The sequence below is a fragment of the Oncorhynchus gorbuscha genome, unplaced genomic scaffold, assembly GCF_021184085.1.
Source record: "Oncorhynchus gorbuscha isolate QuinsamMale2020 ecotype Even-year unplaced genomic scaffold, OgorEven_v1.0 Un_scaffold_2104, whole genome shotgun sequence".
NCBI classification, from domain to species: Eukaryota; Metazoa; Chordata; class Actinopteri; order Salmoniformes; family Salmonidae; genus Oncorhynchus; species Oncorhynchus gorbuscha.
This window is the reverse complement of record NW_025746696.1, coordinates 3104-22613: the sequence shown is the minus strand read 5'-3', so window position 1 is coordinate 22613 and position 19510 is coordinate 3104. Positions and strand designations below refer to the sequence as shown.

General features: G+C 41.2%; 1 long non-coding RNA gene across 1 annotated transcript; it reads left to right on the top strand.

The window, feature by feature from the left end:
• The first annotated feature begins 5024 nt into the window (after positions 1–5024).
• On the top strand, positions 5025–7865 carry LOC124024982. Its single transcript, XR_006837121.1, has 4 exons — positions 5025–5294; positions 5656–5834; positions 5945–7211; positions 7285–7865. It is a non-coding gene; the product is annotated as an uncharacterized LOC124024982 (long non-coding RNA).
• Positions 7866–19510: the final 11645 nt, after the last annotated feature.

The window sequence follows — 19510 nt, the reverse complement described above, 5'->3', positions numbered from 1 at the left end:
AGAGTGAGTACAGTAGTGTAGTAAACAGAGTGAGTACAGTAGTGTAGTAAACAGGGTGAGTACAGTAGTGTAGTAAACAGACTGATTACAGTAGTGTAGTAAACAGACTGATTAAACAGAGTGAGTAGTGTAGTAAACAGTGAGTACGGTAGTGTATTATTAAACAGAGTGAGTACAGTAGTGTAGTAAACAGACTGAGTACAGTAGTGTAGTAAACAGAGTGAGTAGTGTAGTAAACAGAGTGAGTACAGTAGTGTAGTAAACAGTGTGAGTACAGTAGTGTAGTAAACAGAGTGAGTACAGTAGTGTAGTAAACAGGGTGAGTACGGTAGTGTAGTAAACAGTGAGTACGGTAGTGTAGTAAACAGTGAGTACGATAGTGTAGTAAACAGTGAGTACGGTAGTGTAGTAAACAGAGTGAGTACAGTAGTGTAGTAAACAGGGTGAGTACAGTAGTGTGCTAAACAGGGTGAGTACAGTAGTGTGCTAAACAGGGTGAGTACAGTAGTGTGCTAAACAGAGTGAGTACAGTAGTGTAGTAAACAGAGTGAGTACAGTAGTGTAGTAAACAGAGTGAGTACAGTAGTGTAAACGCAGCGAGTACGGTAGTGTAGTAAACAGAGTGAGTACAGTAGTGTGCTAAACAGGGTGAGTACAGTAGTGTGCTAAACAGAGTGAGTACAGTAGTGTAGTAAACAGAGTGAGTACTGTAGTGTAGTAAACAGATTGAGTACAGTAGTGTAAACACAGCGAGTACGGTAGTGTAGTAAACAGTGTGAGTACAGTAGTGTAGTAAACAGAGTGAGTACAGTAGTGTAGTAAACAGAGTGAGTACAGTAGTGTAGTAAACAGGGTGAGTACAGTAGTGTAGTAAACAGGGTGAGTACGGTAGTGTAGTAAACAGTGTGAGTACAGTAGTGTAGTAAACAGAGTGAGTACGGTAGTGTAGTAAACAGAGTGAGTACAGTAGTGTAGTAAACAAATTGAGTACAGTAGTGTAGTAAACAGAGTGAGTACAGTAGTGTAAACACAGCGAGTATGGTAGTGTAGTAAACAGAGTGAGTACAGTAGTGTAGTAAACAGTGTGAGTACAGTAGTGTAGTAAACAGAGTGAGTACAGTAGTGTAGTAAACAGAGTGAGTACAGTAGTGTAGTAAACAGGGAGTACAGTAGTGTAGTAAACAGAGTGAGTACAGTAGTGTAGTAAACAGAGTGAGTACAGTAGTGTAGTAAACACTCAAAGATGACAAGACTACATTTATCGACATGTCTGTAGACAGTGACATCATGAACATTAACTTGTAGTCTGACATCAATCTTGTAGTTGCCATAAGGACATTTCCAAATCTAACTGCGGGTAGCTCAGGACCTGAAGTAGGGATACACTCCTTGATACCATTTAAAATGACGTTTTGAGGTTTGTGGAAATGTGAAATGAATGTAGGAGAATATAACACATTAGATCTGGTAAAAGATAAATACAAACAAAAATATGTTTTTTCTTCCTATCTTTGAAATACAAGAGATGGGCCATAATGTAATATTTCAGGTTTGAGACAATTTAGACTTTGGCCATTAAATGGCAGCAGTGTATTTGCAAAGTTTAAGACTGATCCAATGAACCATTGTTCTGCTTGTTTTTATCATCATGAACCTCTGTTGTCTGTCTAGAAACGGTGCTGTTACAGATACTGCTTGCGTTTATCATCATGAACCTCCTCTGTTGTCTGTCTAGAAACGGTGCTGTTACAGATACTGCTTGCGTTTATCATCATGAACCTCCTCTGTTGTCTGTCTAGAAACGGTGCTGTTACAGATACTGCTTGCGTTTATCATCATGAACCTCCTCTGTTGTCTGTCTAGAAACGGTGCTGTTACAGATACTGCTTGCGTTTATCATCATGAACCTCCTCTGTTGTCTGTCTAGAAACGGTGCTGTTACAGATACTGCTTGCGTTTATCATCATGAACCTCCTCTGTTGTCTGTCTAGAAACGGTGCTGTTACAAATACTGCTTGTGTTTATCATCATGAACCTCCTCTGTTGTCTGTCTAGAAACGGTGCTGTTACAAATACTGCTTGTGTTTATCATCATGTGATGGTAGATTAGAACATGTACCTTGATGTTTAATGTGAAAACAAGGTTCATTTCATTCTAATTGTGAAGATGAATCAAAACATTTAGGCATTAAAGTCAATGCATCGAAGCAAGGTGTTAGGTTGTAAACAGATGACCTCAAACGAATGCAGAGAAAAGCAGAGTTCATTCACCCCACTGAATGCTGCATTTATATGCCATAGCTTGCACATAACCAAACAATAATTGATACGTCAAGACAAAGGTAGGGGTGTGACTTCTCAGAAATGTCCTTCTGTTTCCCAGAACTGCCTGTCTGTCTGTTGTTGAGCGGCTGGTATCACCCCTCCCCCATTATCCCCCGTGTTGCTCCACCTCCTTGTGGGAGGAGCCTGGCGAGGTCACAGATCAGGTAAGTACAGATTCTTCTCCAGTGATGTCAACGTGATATTACCTCTGTTACACTGAACACATATCCTAGATCTAGAGGAAGTTGATTTACAAACAGCAGAATGTTCTGTAGGTGTTCTGATTGGGGTGATGTGTGTTCCAGCTTCCACTTGCCAACAAGGAACACAACTTCTTAACCCATTACATTGGTGTCAACCATACTTTTATTCAGTCTAATCCAGCTGAACCCAGGTATACCTGTTGTAAATTATGTTTTTATCATAACAAACTGTGTCTAAAGTTTCCAGACATATATTTTAGAGTTTAACAGTTGGTAATAAATCAGTATTTCTGATGTTTTTCTTGTTTTATTTGTTCATCCTGTTTTGACCTCCAGACTCCTCCATCTCATCCCACCAACTCTGTCAGTCCACCAGGCCACTGCAGTAACAGCCATATCTAATTATTTGCTTTCTTCCGTCGAAGGAGAGTCGGATGCAGCGTGGTTAGTATTTTTAATAATGAAAAAACACGAACAAACAAAAACGGAACGTGAAAACCTATACAGCCTATCTGGTGAAATACATACACACTGAGACGGGAACAATCACCCACGACATACTCAAAGAATATGGCTGCCTAAATATGGTTCCCAATCAGAGACAACGATAATCACCTGACTCTGATTGAGAACCGCCTCAGGCAGCCATAGGCTATGCTAGACACCCCACCAAAGCCCCATGTCAAAAACGCACCACAATAACCCATGTTACACCCTGGCCTGACCAAATAAATGAAGACAAACATACATACTTCGACCAGGGCGTGACATCATTATAATGTAACCATGACAATGGATTCCTGACATAGTTGGAGCACCTGCCGCCTCTAGCTGTGGGAACTTGGAAAAATAAACGAAAGTTCTATTAAACCAGTATGTTGTTATTCCTGTTTGAAGAGAGGAAAGGGCTCCCGAAGATTGAAATAGTGTTCTTCAATTATTTTAATGCCTAATCTTTTACGTGAATGTGTAGTGATTTTACAAATACATTTTGCTCCATCGGGAAACTGATCAGACAGGCAAGCAGGCACGATGGAACACGCCTCCACACACGACACACCCACATCCTGTTAGATCACCTGATTAAGCTGATAAATACTCATCAACAGTCCCAATTTATTGACAATAAATTGTTAAAAAAAAATTTTTTTTTTCAGTCTAGTTACATCTGCATCTTATCCAGTCGTTTTAATATTTGCATTTGCAGAGGTGGAACATAAAATGCGGGTAAGATTATTTTAAAACTCATTTGTAGCATTTCTAATGAAAGTTAACTGAAGAGGTAAAGTTTGTTAACCTATATTCTTGCTCTAATAGTCTGTTAATCAAAACATCATGAACATCCTTCAGTGTAACGGTGCTGTTACAGATACTGCTTGTGTTTGTCATCATTAACATCCTTCAGTGTCTGTCTAGAAACGGTGCTGTTAAAGATACTGCTTGTGTTTGTCGTCGTATGATTAAAAATCATGTCACTTCCTCTTTGTGTTTAATGTAAAAACAAGGTTAAACTAATACTGTTCTGGTCTTTTTTTCCCCATTGTTTTCAGGATAATGACGATGAAAACCAACATTTCGGCTTTAAAGTAGATGTAGATGAAAATTGCAATGGAAAAAAATGTTTAATCAATATTTGTATAATGGAGCACGGTATACAAAAAGGACAGGTTACTATTGATACTACTGACCTAGACTTTAAACGAGGTTTCTCAAAAGAAATGTGTAAACGCAAGTTAGACTTCTTAGGTCCTTTTGATCCAAATACTGTATTTAAACATGTATCTTTCCTAAAACCAAATAACATCTCTGAAGAAAGTATAAATGTGATTTACATCAATAGTCCGTATGATTATTTCAACGTAATCATCTATTTCTGGCAAAATAAGGAACAACAAAAAAATGTAACAGACCCAATTTATATAATTTCAGGGTGTTATATTTCTAGAATGGATAGGAATGACTTCTATATTAATACTGAGCTCAGAATTAATGATACAGATATTGACCTTGCTATTCAGGAAGGCAAACTTAACGTATCTGCTATTGCAATTAAAGGACAACATTTAAATCATGTTTCATATAGTACAGTAGATAAAATGGCATCGAAGAACCGAGATTTCGGTCTTGATCTCACTTACATAATCAATGGAAATCAGGAAAGACTTCTTTGGATAACTAATCATTTTGACATCATTGCTTTACTTGCGGTATCATTGTCAGAGGTAATCAGAAATCCTGTGGTGATATTTATTAACCTAATTGCATTAACGATGGATTCCTTACATGTTTGGACTGACTTCCACCGGCACCTGCCACCTCTAGCTGGGGGAACATGGAAACATAAACAGGAGTACTGTCCCAAATTTATGGAACGACTAAAACTTTTTTTTTCAAAAACATTTTCTGAAATTATTTGAACATGGATTTTCTTTGATAAATTTAATTAATATAATAATAATAATAATATTATAATAATATATGCCATTTAGCAGACACTTTTATCCAAAGCGACTTACAGTCATGTGTGCATACATTCTACGTATGGGTGGTCCCGGGGATCGAACCCACTACCCTGGCGTTACAAGCGCCATGCTCTACCAACTGAGCTACAGAAGGACCACTAATTAATTTGAGAAGGGTGGTGGAGGGTCCAAATAAAGCCAAATAAAACCAAAATGTTATAAAATATCAACAAATTCATCGTCATTATCCCCCATGTTGTTTCACCTCCGCTTCTGGGAGGAGCCAGGCGAGGCCACAGATCAGGTAAGTACAGATTCTTCTCCAGTGATGTCAACGTGATATTACCTCTGTTACACTGAACACATATCCTAGATCTAGAGGAAGTTGATTTACAAACAGCAGAATGTTCTGTAGGTGTTCTGATTGGGGTGATGTGTGTTCCAGCTTCCACTTGCCAACAAGGAACACAACTTAACCCATTACATTGGTGTCAACCATACTTTTATTCAGTCTAATCCAGAGAACCCAGTTGTAAATCTTTTTTTATCATAACAAACGGTGTCTAAAGTTTCCAGACATATATTTTAGAGTTTAACAGTTGGTAATAAATCAGTATTTCTGATGTTTTTCTTGTTTTGTTTGTTCATCCTGTTTTGACCTCCAGACTCCTCCATCTCATCCCACCAACTCTGTCAGTCCACCAGGCCACTGCAGTAACAGCCACATCTTCACGTCACGTAGCTTCAGTACCATCTCATCCCACCAACTCTGTCAGTCCACCAGGCCACTGCAGTAACAGCCACATCTTCACATCACAAAGCTTCAGTACCATCTCAATGTGTTGTAAGTCCTGTACAGCACTTGGTTTTCATCACTATTCAAACAATATTACAGCTGTTAACATGTAATGACATTTCCAACCAAACCAACCCCCTCTGATTCTTCTCATTCAGGAAGTACCATCCAGGATCCTGTGGCAACGTCAATGTGAAACAGCATTGACCCGTGATCACCACCAACCAGAGCTCCACAGCAGTTGCCTTGGACACCCAGTGAAACAGCACTGACCCGTGATCACCACCAACCAGGGATCCACAGCGGTTGCCTTGGACACCCAGTGAAACAGCACTGACCCGTGATCACCACCAACCAGAGCTCCACAGCGGTTGCCTTGGACACCCAGTGAAACAGCACTGACCCGTGATCACCACCAACCAGGGATCCACAGCGGTTGCCTTGGACACCCAGTCTTCACTCAAGATCGTCAAAAGGACATTTGGAAGGATCCCATTGAGCAAAGTAAACAACGATATGTTTTTTCATGTCTTTTGCTCGTAGGGATGACTTCCCGAGAGAGAACACCAGGCAGCATGGAGCACTTTGATGTGATTGGCTGTTCAGCAGGAAGTTTCATCTGGCTACACAGAAGGGATGATGAATCTGACAGAATGGTTTTTTTAAATACATATTTAAAAAAGATGAAAAGTACAGAATGACTCGATTGATCAATTAATAACACAACTGTTTTTTTAAATACATGGAATAATGTGATTAGTCAAGGTACAGAGTTCCTCTGTCCAGTGTCTGTTATTTTGCCCATCTTAATCTTTTATTGGCCAGTCTGAGATATGGCTTGTTCGGTGTAACTCTGCCTAGACGGCCAATTTCAAATTTTGAAGTGACCCCAAACGTTTGAACGGTAGTGTACACTACCAGTCAAAAGGTTTGGACACACCTACTCATTCAATAAAAATAAAAATAAACTATTTTCTACACTGTAGAATAATAGTGGAGACATCAAAACTATGAAATAACACATATGGAATCATGTAGTAACCAAAGAAGTGTTAATCAAATCAAAATATGTTTTATATTATAGATTCTTCAAGGTAGCCACCCTTTTGCCTTGATCTATTAGATGCTATAGACTATGTTCAGTTTAGTATAGGAGTTTAGTATAGGAGTTTAGTATAGGAGTTTAGTATAGGAGTTTAGTATAGGAGTTTAGTATAGGAGTTTAGTATAGGAGTTTAGTATAGGAGTTTAGTATATTCTACCTTGTTTGTGCGCTATGACCTCACAGACCCGATACACATAACCACAAGTAGGAAACAAGGTAGCATATGATTCTCCCATCTGACAGGGAGGGGTGGAACCAACCATGAATAAACTGTTTTGTGTTTTCTGTATTATTGGGCTCTCAATGATCACCTACGGGAGGTCGTTGACCAGCTCCGTTATTGATCACCTACGGAGGTCGTTGACCAGCTCCGTTATTGATCACCTACGGGAGGTCGTTGACCAGCTCCATAATTGATCACCTACGGGAGGTCGTTGACCAGCTCCATAATTGATCACCTACGGGAGGTCGTTGACCAGCTCCGTTATTGATCACCTACGGGAGGTCGTTGACCAGCTCCATAATTGATCACCTACGGGAGGTCGTTGACCAGCTCCGTTATTGATTACCTACGGGAGGTCGTTGACCAGCTCCGTTATTGATCACCTACGGGAGGTTGTTGACCAGCTCCATAATTGATCACCTACGGGAGGTCGTTGACCAGCTCCGTTATTGATCACCTACGGGAGGTCGTTGACCAGCTCCGTTATTGATTACCTAAGGGAGGTCGTTGACCAGATCCATTATTGATCACCTACGGGAGGTCGTTGACCAGCTCCGTTATTGATCACCTACGGGAGGTCGTTGACCAGCTCCATTATTGTTCACCTACGGGAGGTCGTTGACCAGCTCCATTATTGATTACCTACGGGAGGTCGTTGACCAGCTCCATTATTGATCACCTACGGGAGGTCGTTGACCAGCTCCATTATTGCAATAATTAATCAATATTAAAGGTTGATTGTTTGAAGAAATTGAAAGTCTCTTCTCCCTTACTTGATTAGAATTTCCTCGACCAGTATGTCCAAACGTTTGACCTTATAAATGATTGTTTGGTTATTTACAAGCGATGCAGATGCAGCATCCAGTGGGCTGAGTAAACCTGGTTTGAACTTTTCTCTGATGACAAAACACAAGCAGTGTCTTTAACAGCACCTTTTCTAGACAGACAACAGAGGATGTTCATTATGTTTTGATCAACAGACTATTACAATTAGAATTCAGGTTAACATAAATGTTTCCTCTTCAGTTATATTACAGTAAATGAAAGCCTGGAAGTTTTTAATTTTTATTTATTTAACTAGGCAAGTCAATTAAGAACAAATTCTTATATTCAATGACGGCCTAGGAACAGTGGGTTAACTGCCTGTTCAGGGGCAGAACGACAGATTTGTACCTTGTCAGCTCAGGGACTTGAACTTGCAACCTTCCGGTTACTAGTCCAACGCTCTAACCACTAGGCTACCCTGCCGCCCCAAGTTGTCATAATTACTGTGTAAGTGTATTGAAGGGGGTGAGAACCATGAGCCTCCTAGGTTTTGTATTGAAGTCAATGTTCCCAGAGGAGGACGGAAGCTAGCTGTCCTCAAGCTACACCATGGGGCTACCCTACAGAGTGCTGTTGAGGCTACTGTAGACCATTGAAAAACAGTGTTTTAATCAGTTATTTGGTGAAGTGAATATTTTTGTATAGTTTTTTTCTAAAAGTTGAACATTTAAAAATATTTCACTCAAAAATATTATATGAAATTCAGGTAGGATGGTCCTCCCCGATCCTCAACTACATTCTATCACATACTAATTACGTACATCTGGATATTCATCCTATTCAAACTACTCAAGACGTGGCATTCAAGACACAGAATATTTAAAATATCTAAAGACAATAACACTAACTATAAAATAGTCTTATAACTCACCATCTAGTAGATTCTGAAGCCATAGAGTCCCCAGAGTGACCGAGAGCAGGATTCAGAGTTGAGATTTAATTTCTCTTTTCTCAACGTATAACTCTGATTGATGATGGTTTCAATACCTCACAATTGTATCATTTATCTAAACTGCTGTAAAGGCATAAATGTAAAGGCATAAAAGGCATAAATGTAGCAGATACTAGCCTCCTTTCAGCCTCCTCCTAGTTTCCAACTGGCCTACCTGGTTAAATAAAGGTGAAATAAAAAATATAAACACAGGCCTTATTCCTAAAATAAAATCCCAACTTCAGCTTAATTATTTTGTAAGTTGTTGAATATGTAATTTAAAAGAGAGGGCATCATCAATTCAAATTCCAAGATATTTATATGAGGTTACAACCTCAATCTCCTTGCCCTGACAGGTAGTAATAGGTGAAGGGTTCAGAGGTCTATTTCTTGCTTTAGAAAACACCATTATTTTAGTTTTGTCAGTTTTGAGGATAAGCTTCAATTGACACAAGGTATGTTGAACAGTATAAAAAGCAGCAAGTTCTGGAAAGCTTTTGTAAGAGATGAGGCACAACAATAAATAACAGTATCATCAGCATAAAAGTGGAGTTGCGCATTTTGCACATTTTTGTCTAAATGATTCATATAAATAGTGAATAAGAGGGGACCAAGTACGGAGCCCTGGGGCACACCATTACAGACAGACAATTTAACAGACATGAGCCCATCAAATTGTTCTATCAGACAGATAGTTAGCAAACCATGCAACTGCATGCTCTGAAAGACCTACACTTGACAATCTCTGCCTCAGTATAACTGTATCAAAATGCCCCACAATGACAAAGCAAAAACTGGTTTGTAGAACGTTTTGCAAATGTATAAAAAATAAAAACATAAATATCATATATATATGTATATATTTTTTTTAAAGTATTCAGATCCTTGACTCAGTACTTTGTTGAAGCACCTTTCGAAGCGATTACAGTCTCGAGTCTTCTTGGGTATAACGCTACAGAACACCTGTATTTGGGGAGTTTCTCCCATTCTTCTCTTCATATCCTCTCAAGCTCTGTCAGATTAGATGGGGAGTGTCACTGCACAGCTATTTCAGGTCTCCAGAGATGTTCTATCGGGTTAAAGTCCGGGCTCTGGCTGGGCCACTCAAGGACATTCAGAAACTTGTCCAAAGCCACTCCCGCGATATCTTGGCTTTGTGCTTAGGGTTGTTGTCCTGTTGGAAGTGCAGTGTGGATGCGCGTTCCTTCTTGCCTGCTTGCCTGTCTGTTAAGTTTCCTGATAGAGCAAACTTTATTTGTAAAATCACAACACACTTCACATAAAAGATTAGGCATTAAAATAATTTGAAAACACAATTTCAATCTTCAGGATCATTTCCCTCTTTTCAAACAGGAATAACAACATAGTGTTTGATACATGACAGACAGATACACCCATCAATGTTAAGGAATAAGGGCCGAGTCGCCCACAAAGTTACATATTGCAGTTTTACAAGTATAAACATGTAGATGACATGTATGATACATGATAACATACATAATGACTACTGGTTATTAATGATTGATACACATTGTGGAACCACAACTGGTCAGTGTTGTATAACAGTTGTATTACTTCTACAACTAATAGAAGGACAGTAACTAAGCTAACTAATAAAAGCTGAAATAAATCATTATCTCTACTACTATTCTGACATTTCACATTCTTAACTAAGGAGACGGGAGTAGAAACTAACGGGCCCATTGTTTCATCACAGGACAGTAACTAAGGAGACGGGAGTAGAAACTAACGGGGCCATTGTTTCATCACAGGACAGTAACTAAGGAGACGGGAGTAGAAACTAACGGGCCCATTGTTTCATCACAGGACAGTAACTAAGGAGACGGGAGTAGAAACTAACGGGCCCATTGTTTCATCACAGGACAGTAACTAAGGAGACGGGAGTAGAAACTAACGGGCCCATTGTTTCATCACAGGACAGTAACTAAGGAGACGGGAGTAGAAACTAACGGGCCCATTGTTTCATCACAGGACAGTAACTAAGGAGACGGGAGTAGAAACTAACGGGGCCATTGTTTCATCACAGGACAGTAACTAAGGAGACGGGAGTAGAAACTAACGGGCCCATTGTTTCATCACAGGACAGTAACTAAGGAGACGGGAGTAGAAACTAACGGGCCCATTGTTTCATCACAGGACAGTAACTAAGGAGACGGAGTAGAAACTAACGGGCCCATTGTTTCATCACAGGACAGTAACTAAGGAGACGGGAGTAGAAACTAACGGGCCCATTGTTTCATCACAGGACAGTAACTAAGGAGACGGGAGTAGAAACTAACGGGGCCATTGTTTCATCACAGGACAGTAACTAAGGAGACGGGAGTAGAAACTAACGGGCCCATTGTTTCATCACAGGACAGTAACTAAGGAGACGGGAGTAGAAACTAACGGGCCCATTGTTTCATCACAGGACAGTAACTAAGGAGACGGGAGTAGAAACTAACGGGGCCATTGTTTCATCACAGGACAGTAACTAAGGAGACGGGAGTAGAAACTAACGGGCCCATTGTTTCATCACAGGACAGTAACTAAGGAGACGGGAGTAGAAACTAACGGGGCCATTGTTTCATCACAGGACAGTAACTAAGGAGACGGGAGTAGAAACTAACGGGGCCATTGTTTCATCACAGGACAGTAACTAAGGAGACGGGAGTAGAAACTAACGGGGCCATTGTTTCATCACAGGACAGTAACTAAGGAGACGGGAGTAGAAACTAACGGGGCCATTGTTTCATCACAGGACAGTAACTAAGGAGACGGGAGTAGAAACTAACGGGCCCATTGTTTCATCACAGGACAGTAACTAAGGAGACGGGAGTAGAAACTAACGGGCCATTGTTTCATCACAGGACAGTAACTAAGGAGACGGGAGTAGAAACTAACGGGCCATTGTTTCATCACAGGACAAAACATTCCAAGGATTCCAATGCACATAAGCAGAGGGGCGTTACAGGTGCCCTGAAGGGACAAACTACAACATCAATATACAGTCACCATATACAAGGGTTGACTCTTACTGTCTCTGTTGATCAGTATCTGAGTTTTCAATATATATTTAGTGTTTGTGATGTCAAAGCGTTGATATGTGACCATGTTGTCTTCACCCAAACCAAGGGCTGGATTCCATCCATATCGCAGAAGTATCATGGAAGATCCCAATTCAAATGTAAAAGGACATTTACAACATATGCAGTCCATTTACCGTGAATGCAGTCCATTTACCGTGAATGCAGTCCATTTAACGTGAATGCAGTCCATTTACCGTGAATGCAGTCCATTTAACGTGAATGCAGTCCATTTACCGTGAATGCAGTCCATTTACCGTGAATGCAGTCCATTTACCGTGAATGCAGTCCATTTACCGTGAATGCAGTCCATTTACCGTGAATGCAGTCCATTTACCGTGAATGCAGTCCATTTAACGTGAATGCAGTCCATTTACCGTGAATGCAGTCCATTTACCGTGAATGCAGTCCATTTAACGTGAATGCAGTCCATTTAACGTGAATGCAGTCCATTTACCGTGAATGCAGTCCATTTAACGTGAATGCAGTCCATTTACCGTGAATGCAGTCCATTTACCGTGAATGCAGTCCATTTACCGTGAATGCAGTCCATTTACCGTGAATGCAGTCCATTTAACGTGAATGCAGTCCATTTACCGTGAATGCAGTCCATTTACCGTGAATGCAGTCCATTTACCGTGAATGCAGTCCATTTACCGTGAATGCAGTCCATTTACCGTGAATGCAGTCCATTTACCGTGAATGCAGTCTCCATGAACTCGGGAACATTGCCTTTAAATTTAAATCGAGCTATAATGTGGATCTTCCACAATAATTCTGCTCTACAGATTCTGAATCCAGAAGTGTTAAGAATATCAGCTAATTAACCCAACAGACAGACAGACAGACACAGAATTTTAAAAAATGTTATTGGTCACATACACATATTTATCAGATGTTATTGCGGGTGTAGTGAAATGCTTGTGTTCCTGGCTCCAACAGGGCAGTTATATCTAACTAAATGCTTGTGTTCCTGGCTCCAACAGGGCAGTTATATCTAACTAAATGCTTGTGTTCCTGGCTCCAACAGGGCAGTTATATCTAACTAAATGCTTGTGTTCCTGGCTCCTACAGTGCAGTAATATCCTGGCTCAATCAATCAAATGTATTTATAAAGCCCTTCGTACATCAGCTGATATCTCAAAGTGCTGTACAGAAACCCAGCCTAAAACCCCAAACAGCAAGCAATGCAGGTGTAGAAGCACGGTGGCTAGGAAAAACTCCCATGAAAGGCCAAAACCTAGGAAGAAACCTAGAGAGGAACCAGGCTATGTGGGTGGCCAGTCCTCTTCTGGCTGTGCCGGTGGAGATTATAACAGACTATGGCCAAGATGTTCAAATGTTCATAAATGACCAGTCATAAACCTACCCCAGGTCAACGTCATGACCGTACGCAAGTATAAACACCATGGGACCATGCGGCCGTCATACCGCTCAGGAAGGAGAAGTGTTCTGTCTCCTAGAGATGAACTCACTTTGGTGCGAAAAGTGCAAATCAATCCCAGAACAACAGCAAAGGACCTTGTGAAGATATTGGAGGAAACAGGTACAAAAGTAACTATATCCACAGTGAAACGAGTCATATATCGTCATAACCTGAAAGGCCGCTCAGCAAGGAAGAAGCCACTGCTCCAAAACCATCATAAAAAGCCAGACTACGGTTTGCAACTGCACATGGCGACAAAGATCGTACTTTTTGAGACATTTTGGAGAAATGTCCTCTGATCTGATGAAACAAAAATAGAACTGCTTGGCCATAATGACCATTGTTATGTTTGGAGGAAAAGGGGAGGCTTGCAAGCTGAAGAACACCATCCCAACCGTAAAGCACAGGGATGGCAGCATTATGTTATGTGGGTGCTTTGCTGCTGGAGGAACTGGTGCACTTCACAAAATAGATGGCATCATGAGGAAGGAAAATTATGTGGATATCTTAAAGCAACATCTCAAGACATCAGTCAGGAAGTTAAAGCTTGGTCACAAATGGGTCTTCCAAATGGACAATGACCCCAAGCATACTTCCAAAGTTGTGGCAAAATGGCTTAAGGACCACAAAGTCAAGGTATTGGAGTGGCCATCATAAAGCCCTGACCTCAATCCTATAGAACATTTGTGGGCAGAACTGAAAAAGCGTGTGCGAGCAAGGAGGCCTACAAACCTGACTCAGTTACACCAGCTCTGTCAGGAGGAATGGGACAAAATTCACCCTACTTATTGTGTGAAGCTTGTGGAAGGCTACCTGAAATGTTTGACCCAAGTTAAACAATTTAAAGGCAATGCTACCAAATACTATGTCACGCCTTGGTCATTGTATTCTGTGTTTTTGGTATATGTTTGGGTAGGCCAGGGTGTGACATGGGTTTATATGTTGTGTTTTGTATTGGGGTTTGTATTAATTGGGATTGTGTATGATTAGGGGTGTGTCTAGTTAGGCTTGGCTGCCTGAGGCGATTCTCAATTGGAGTCAGGTGATTCTCGTTGTCTCGGATTGGGAACCGTATTTAGGTAGCCTGAGTTCGCGTTGTATTTTGTGGGTGTTTGTTCCTGTCTCTGTGGTTTCACCAGATAGGCTGTAATAGGTTTCACGTTCCGTTTGTTGTTTTCGTATTTCAGTTATTTTCATGTACCGCAATTCCTTCTTTAAAGTCATGAGTAACCTACACGCTGCATTTCGGTCTGCCTCTCTTCATTCAACAGAGGAACGCCGCTACATACTAATTGAGTGTATGTAAACTTCTGACCCACTGGGAATGTGATGAAAGAAATATAAACTAAAAAAAAGAATTCTCTCTACTTATTCTGACATTTCACATTCTTAAAATGAAGTGGTGATCCTCTCTGACAAATAATTTATGATTAAACATCAAGAATTGATTCTGTGGAGTTGAGTCAGTGTGTTGGCAGCAGCCACTCAATGTTAGTGGTGGCTATTTAACAGTCTGATGGCCGTGAGATAGAAGCTGTTTTTCAGTCTCTCCCAGCTTTGATGCAACTGTCGGTACCTCGCCTTCTGGATGGCAGCAGAGTGAACAGGCCATGGCTCAGGTCCTTCCTGATCTTTTTGGCCTCCCAGTGACATTAGGTGTCATGGAGGGCAGGTAGTTTGCCCCCGGTGATGCGTTGTGCAGACCGCAGCACCCTCTGGAGAGCCTTGCGGATGCCTTGCGGATGCCTTGCGGATGCGGGCGGTACAGTTGACGTACAAGGCACGACAGGATGCTCTCAATGGTGCATCTTATGAAGTTAGTGAGGGTCTAAGGAACCAAACATCAGCTAACTACCCCAAAGACGGACAAACGGACAGACACAGAACATGACATTTATGACTCATAAATCACCAGGTGTGATTTTACTTTTGACAGATGAAACCCTACATCAACAACTAATGCCTCTTATAGAGGAGGTGAGCATTTCACATATTAAGCTATGGAATAAACAGTACATATTAAATAATTAAGTCCAGTACAACCATTACCTCTCTCCTCTTTCACATCCCTCTATCATCACTCCATGGGGGTGTACAACCATTACCTCTTTCCTCTTTCACATCCCTCTATCATCACTCCATGGGGGAGTCCAACCATTACCTCTCTCCTCTTTCACATCCCTCTATCATCACTCCATGGGGGAGTCCAACCATTACCTCTCTCCTCTTTCACATCCCTCTATCATCACTCCATGGGGGAGTACAACCATTACCTCTCTCCTCTTTCACATCCCTCTATCATCACTCCATGGGGGAGTACAACCATTACCTCTCTCCTCTTTCACATCCCTCTATCATCACTCCATGGGGAGTACAACCATTACCTCTCTCCTCTTTCACATCCCTCTATCATCACTCCATGGGGGAGTACAACCATTACCTCTCTCCTCTTTCACATCCCTCTATCATCACTCCATGGGGGAGTCCAACCATTACCTCTCTCCTCTTTCACATCCCTCTATCATCACTCCATGGGGGAGCACAACCATTACCTCTCCTCTTTCACATCCCTCTATCATCACTCCATGGGGGTGTACAACCATTACCTCTCTCCTCTTTCACATCCCTCTATCATCACTCCATGGGGAGTACAACCATTACCTCTCTCCTCTTTCACATCCCTCTATCATCACTCCATGGGGAGTACAACCATTACCCCTCTCCTCTTTCACATCCCTCTATCATCACTCCATGGGGGAGCACAACCATTACCTCTCTCCTCTTTCACATCCCTCTATCATCACTCCATGGGGGTGTACAACCATTACCTCTCTCCTCTTCCACATCCCTCTATCATCACTCCATGGGGGAGTACAACCATTACCCCTCTCCTCTTTCACATCCCTCTATCATCACTCCATGGGGGAGTACAACCATTACCCCTCTCCTCTTTCACATCCCTCTATCAGCACTCCATGGGGGAGTCCCAATAATCTCTCCTTCCTTCTGAAGTGGAACATTCCTTCTCTAATCCTCACAAATGTAAAAGCATTGGATTAGTGTTGACATGGGGTAGAGGGAGTTTAAATAAACCAGTCATTTCCTTTAAATCCATGAAGGGAAGTGGACAAGTTCACACTTAGAAAGGAGAGATGGAAGGGAAGTGGGAGAGAACCAGATAAAGTTGTGGAGATAAAGGAATATGTGAGTATAAACCCGCCAGGTACAGATACTGTATGTAGAACCATAGTAAAGACCAGTATGGACTATCAATACAGGTACTGTATGTAGAACCATAGTAAAGACCAGTATGGACTATCAATACAGATACTGTATGTAGAACCATAGTAAAGACCAGTATGGACTATCAATACAGATACTGTATGTAGAACCATAGTAAAGACCAGTATGGACTATCAATACAGATACTGTATGTAGAACCATAGTAAAGACCAGTATGGACTATCAATACAGGTACTGTATGTAGAACCATAGTAAAGACCAGTATGTACTATCAATACAAAGTGACCATTTAGAATGAGGCCCAGTTCAATGAGAGGAAGTCTTAACAGAACTGGGGGATGACAGACAGGAAGTGGGGGGGTGGAGATCTAATATATTTTTGTGCCAAACACTAAAGCATGATATTGTAATAAATCTACACCCTATTCCCTACGTAGAACACTACTTTAGACCTGGTCAGAAGCATTATAGTGCACTACATAGGGAATAGGGAACCATTTGGAACAGAGGCAGTAATTCACTTGAACATCTTCCTCTTCCTCATCTGGTTTCTTCAACAGCCCTTCACTCTTCCCCTCTTCCTCCTCCCTTTTCATTCTATTCTATCAGCCACACCACTAGCTCACCTCCACACAATACATTTACAAGTTAAAGACACAACTTGGAATAAATAACAAAGGAAAACGATTACTAGATGAAGTTGAGTGTTTTTTATTATTTCCCATCACCATAAATCATATTTAATCACTGAACAGTAGCAGACCTAACTTCATCTGTTCCTGACTCTGGATAGTGGATTAAAAAGACCATCAATCTCCAATGATATTAAAGTACTATTCTGAACATTACTGATATACTGAGTGGCAAGTCAAGATATCTGCTGGTTTTATTGTTTGGTCAACAGCACCACCTGCTGGACAGGTTTAATGTTGCTGGACTGAGCAGTATGGGAGGATGAAAGATGACACATTTAGGGCCGGTTTCCTGGACATCTACATTGAACATACAGTTTAGTCCAGGACTAGGATTAATCTGTGTATGGGAAACCAGACCATATAGTTTAGTAGAAAGTAAGTGATACCAGCTTGTAGTGGGCTGACTAGTCCTGAATTGTCCTTTAGTTTCTGGACCATTTTCCATGCAGCTCCAGGTGACAGAGAACACATCAATTAGGACCGAGCCAACAAGCTGATCAATGATACTGAGGAGAATTACATAGAGACAGAGAACCAACTGAGAAAACATATCAATGGTTCTGAATGACAACCAATATACATCAACACCAGACATCATGATTCATGGAAATGTACAAGATTAAAACATTGTATTGAATATGAATTAATAACAAATCAGTTTACAGTTTAACCAGCTCAGCTATAGACTACACCAGCATGACTAGTATCTATGTGGAACCTACTACAGTTTAACCAGCTCAGCTATAGACTACACCAGCATGACTAGTATCTATGTGGAACCTACTACAGTTTAACCAGCTCAGCTATAGACTACACCAGCATGACTAGTATCTATGTGGAACCTACTACAGTTTAACCAGCTCAGCTATAGTCTACACCAGCATGACTAGTATCTATGTGGAACCTACTACAGTTTAACCAGCTCAGCTATAGACTACACCAGCATGACTAGTATCTATGTGGACCCTACTACAGTTTAACCAGCTCAGCTATAGACTACACCAGCATGACTAGTATCTATGTGGACCCTACTACAGTTTAACCAGCTCGCTATAGACTACACCAGCATGACTAGTATCTATGTGGACCCTACTACAGTTTAACCAGCTCAGCTATAGACTACACCAGCATGACTAGTATCTATGTGGACCCTACTACAGTTTAACCAGCTCAGCTATAGACTACACCAGCATGACTAGTATCTATGTGGACCCTACTACAGTTTAACCAGCTCAGCTATAGACTACACCAGCATGACTAGTATCTATGTGGACCCTACTACAGTTTAACCAGCTCAGCTATAGACTACACCAGCATGACTAGTATCTATGTGGACCCTACTACAGTTTAACCAGCTCAGCTATAGACTACACCAGCATGACTAGTATCTATGTGGACCCTACTACAGTTTAACCAGCTCAGCTATAGACTACACCAGCATGACTAGTATCTATGTGGACCCTACTACAGTTTAACCAGCTCAGCTATAGACTACACCAGCATGACTAGTATCTATGTGGAACCTACTACAGTTTAACCAGCTCAGCTATAGACTACACCAGCATGACTAGTATCTATGTGGAACCTACTACAGTTTAACCAGCTCAGCTATAGACTACACCAGCATGACTAGTATCTATGTGGAACCTACTACAGTTTAACCAGCTCAGCTATAGTCTACACCAGCATGACTAGTATCTATGTGGAACCTACTACAGTTTAACCAGCTCAGCTATAGACTACACCAGCATGACTAGTATCTATGTGGAACCTACTACAGTTTAACCAGCTCAGCTATAGACTACACCAGCATGACTAGTATCTATGTGGAACCTACTACAGTTTAACCAGCTCAGCTATAGACTACACCAGCATGACTAGTATCTATGTGGACCCTACTACAGTTTAACCAGCTCAGCTATAGACTACACCAGCATGACTAGTATCTATGTGGACCCTACTACAGTTTAACCAGCTCAGCTATAGTCTACACCAGCATGACTAGTATCTATGTGGACCCTACTACAGTTTAACCAGCTCAGCTATAGTCTACACCAGCATGACTAGTATCTATGTGGACCCTACTACAGTTTAACCAGCTCAGCTATAGACTACACCAGCATGACTAGTATCTATGTGGAACCTACTACAGTTTAACCAGCTCAGCTATAGTCTACACCAGCATGACTA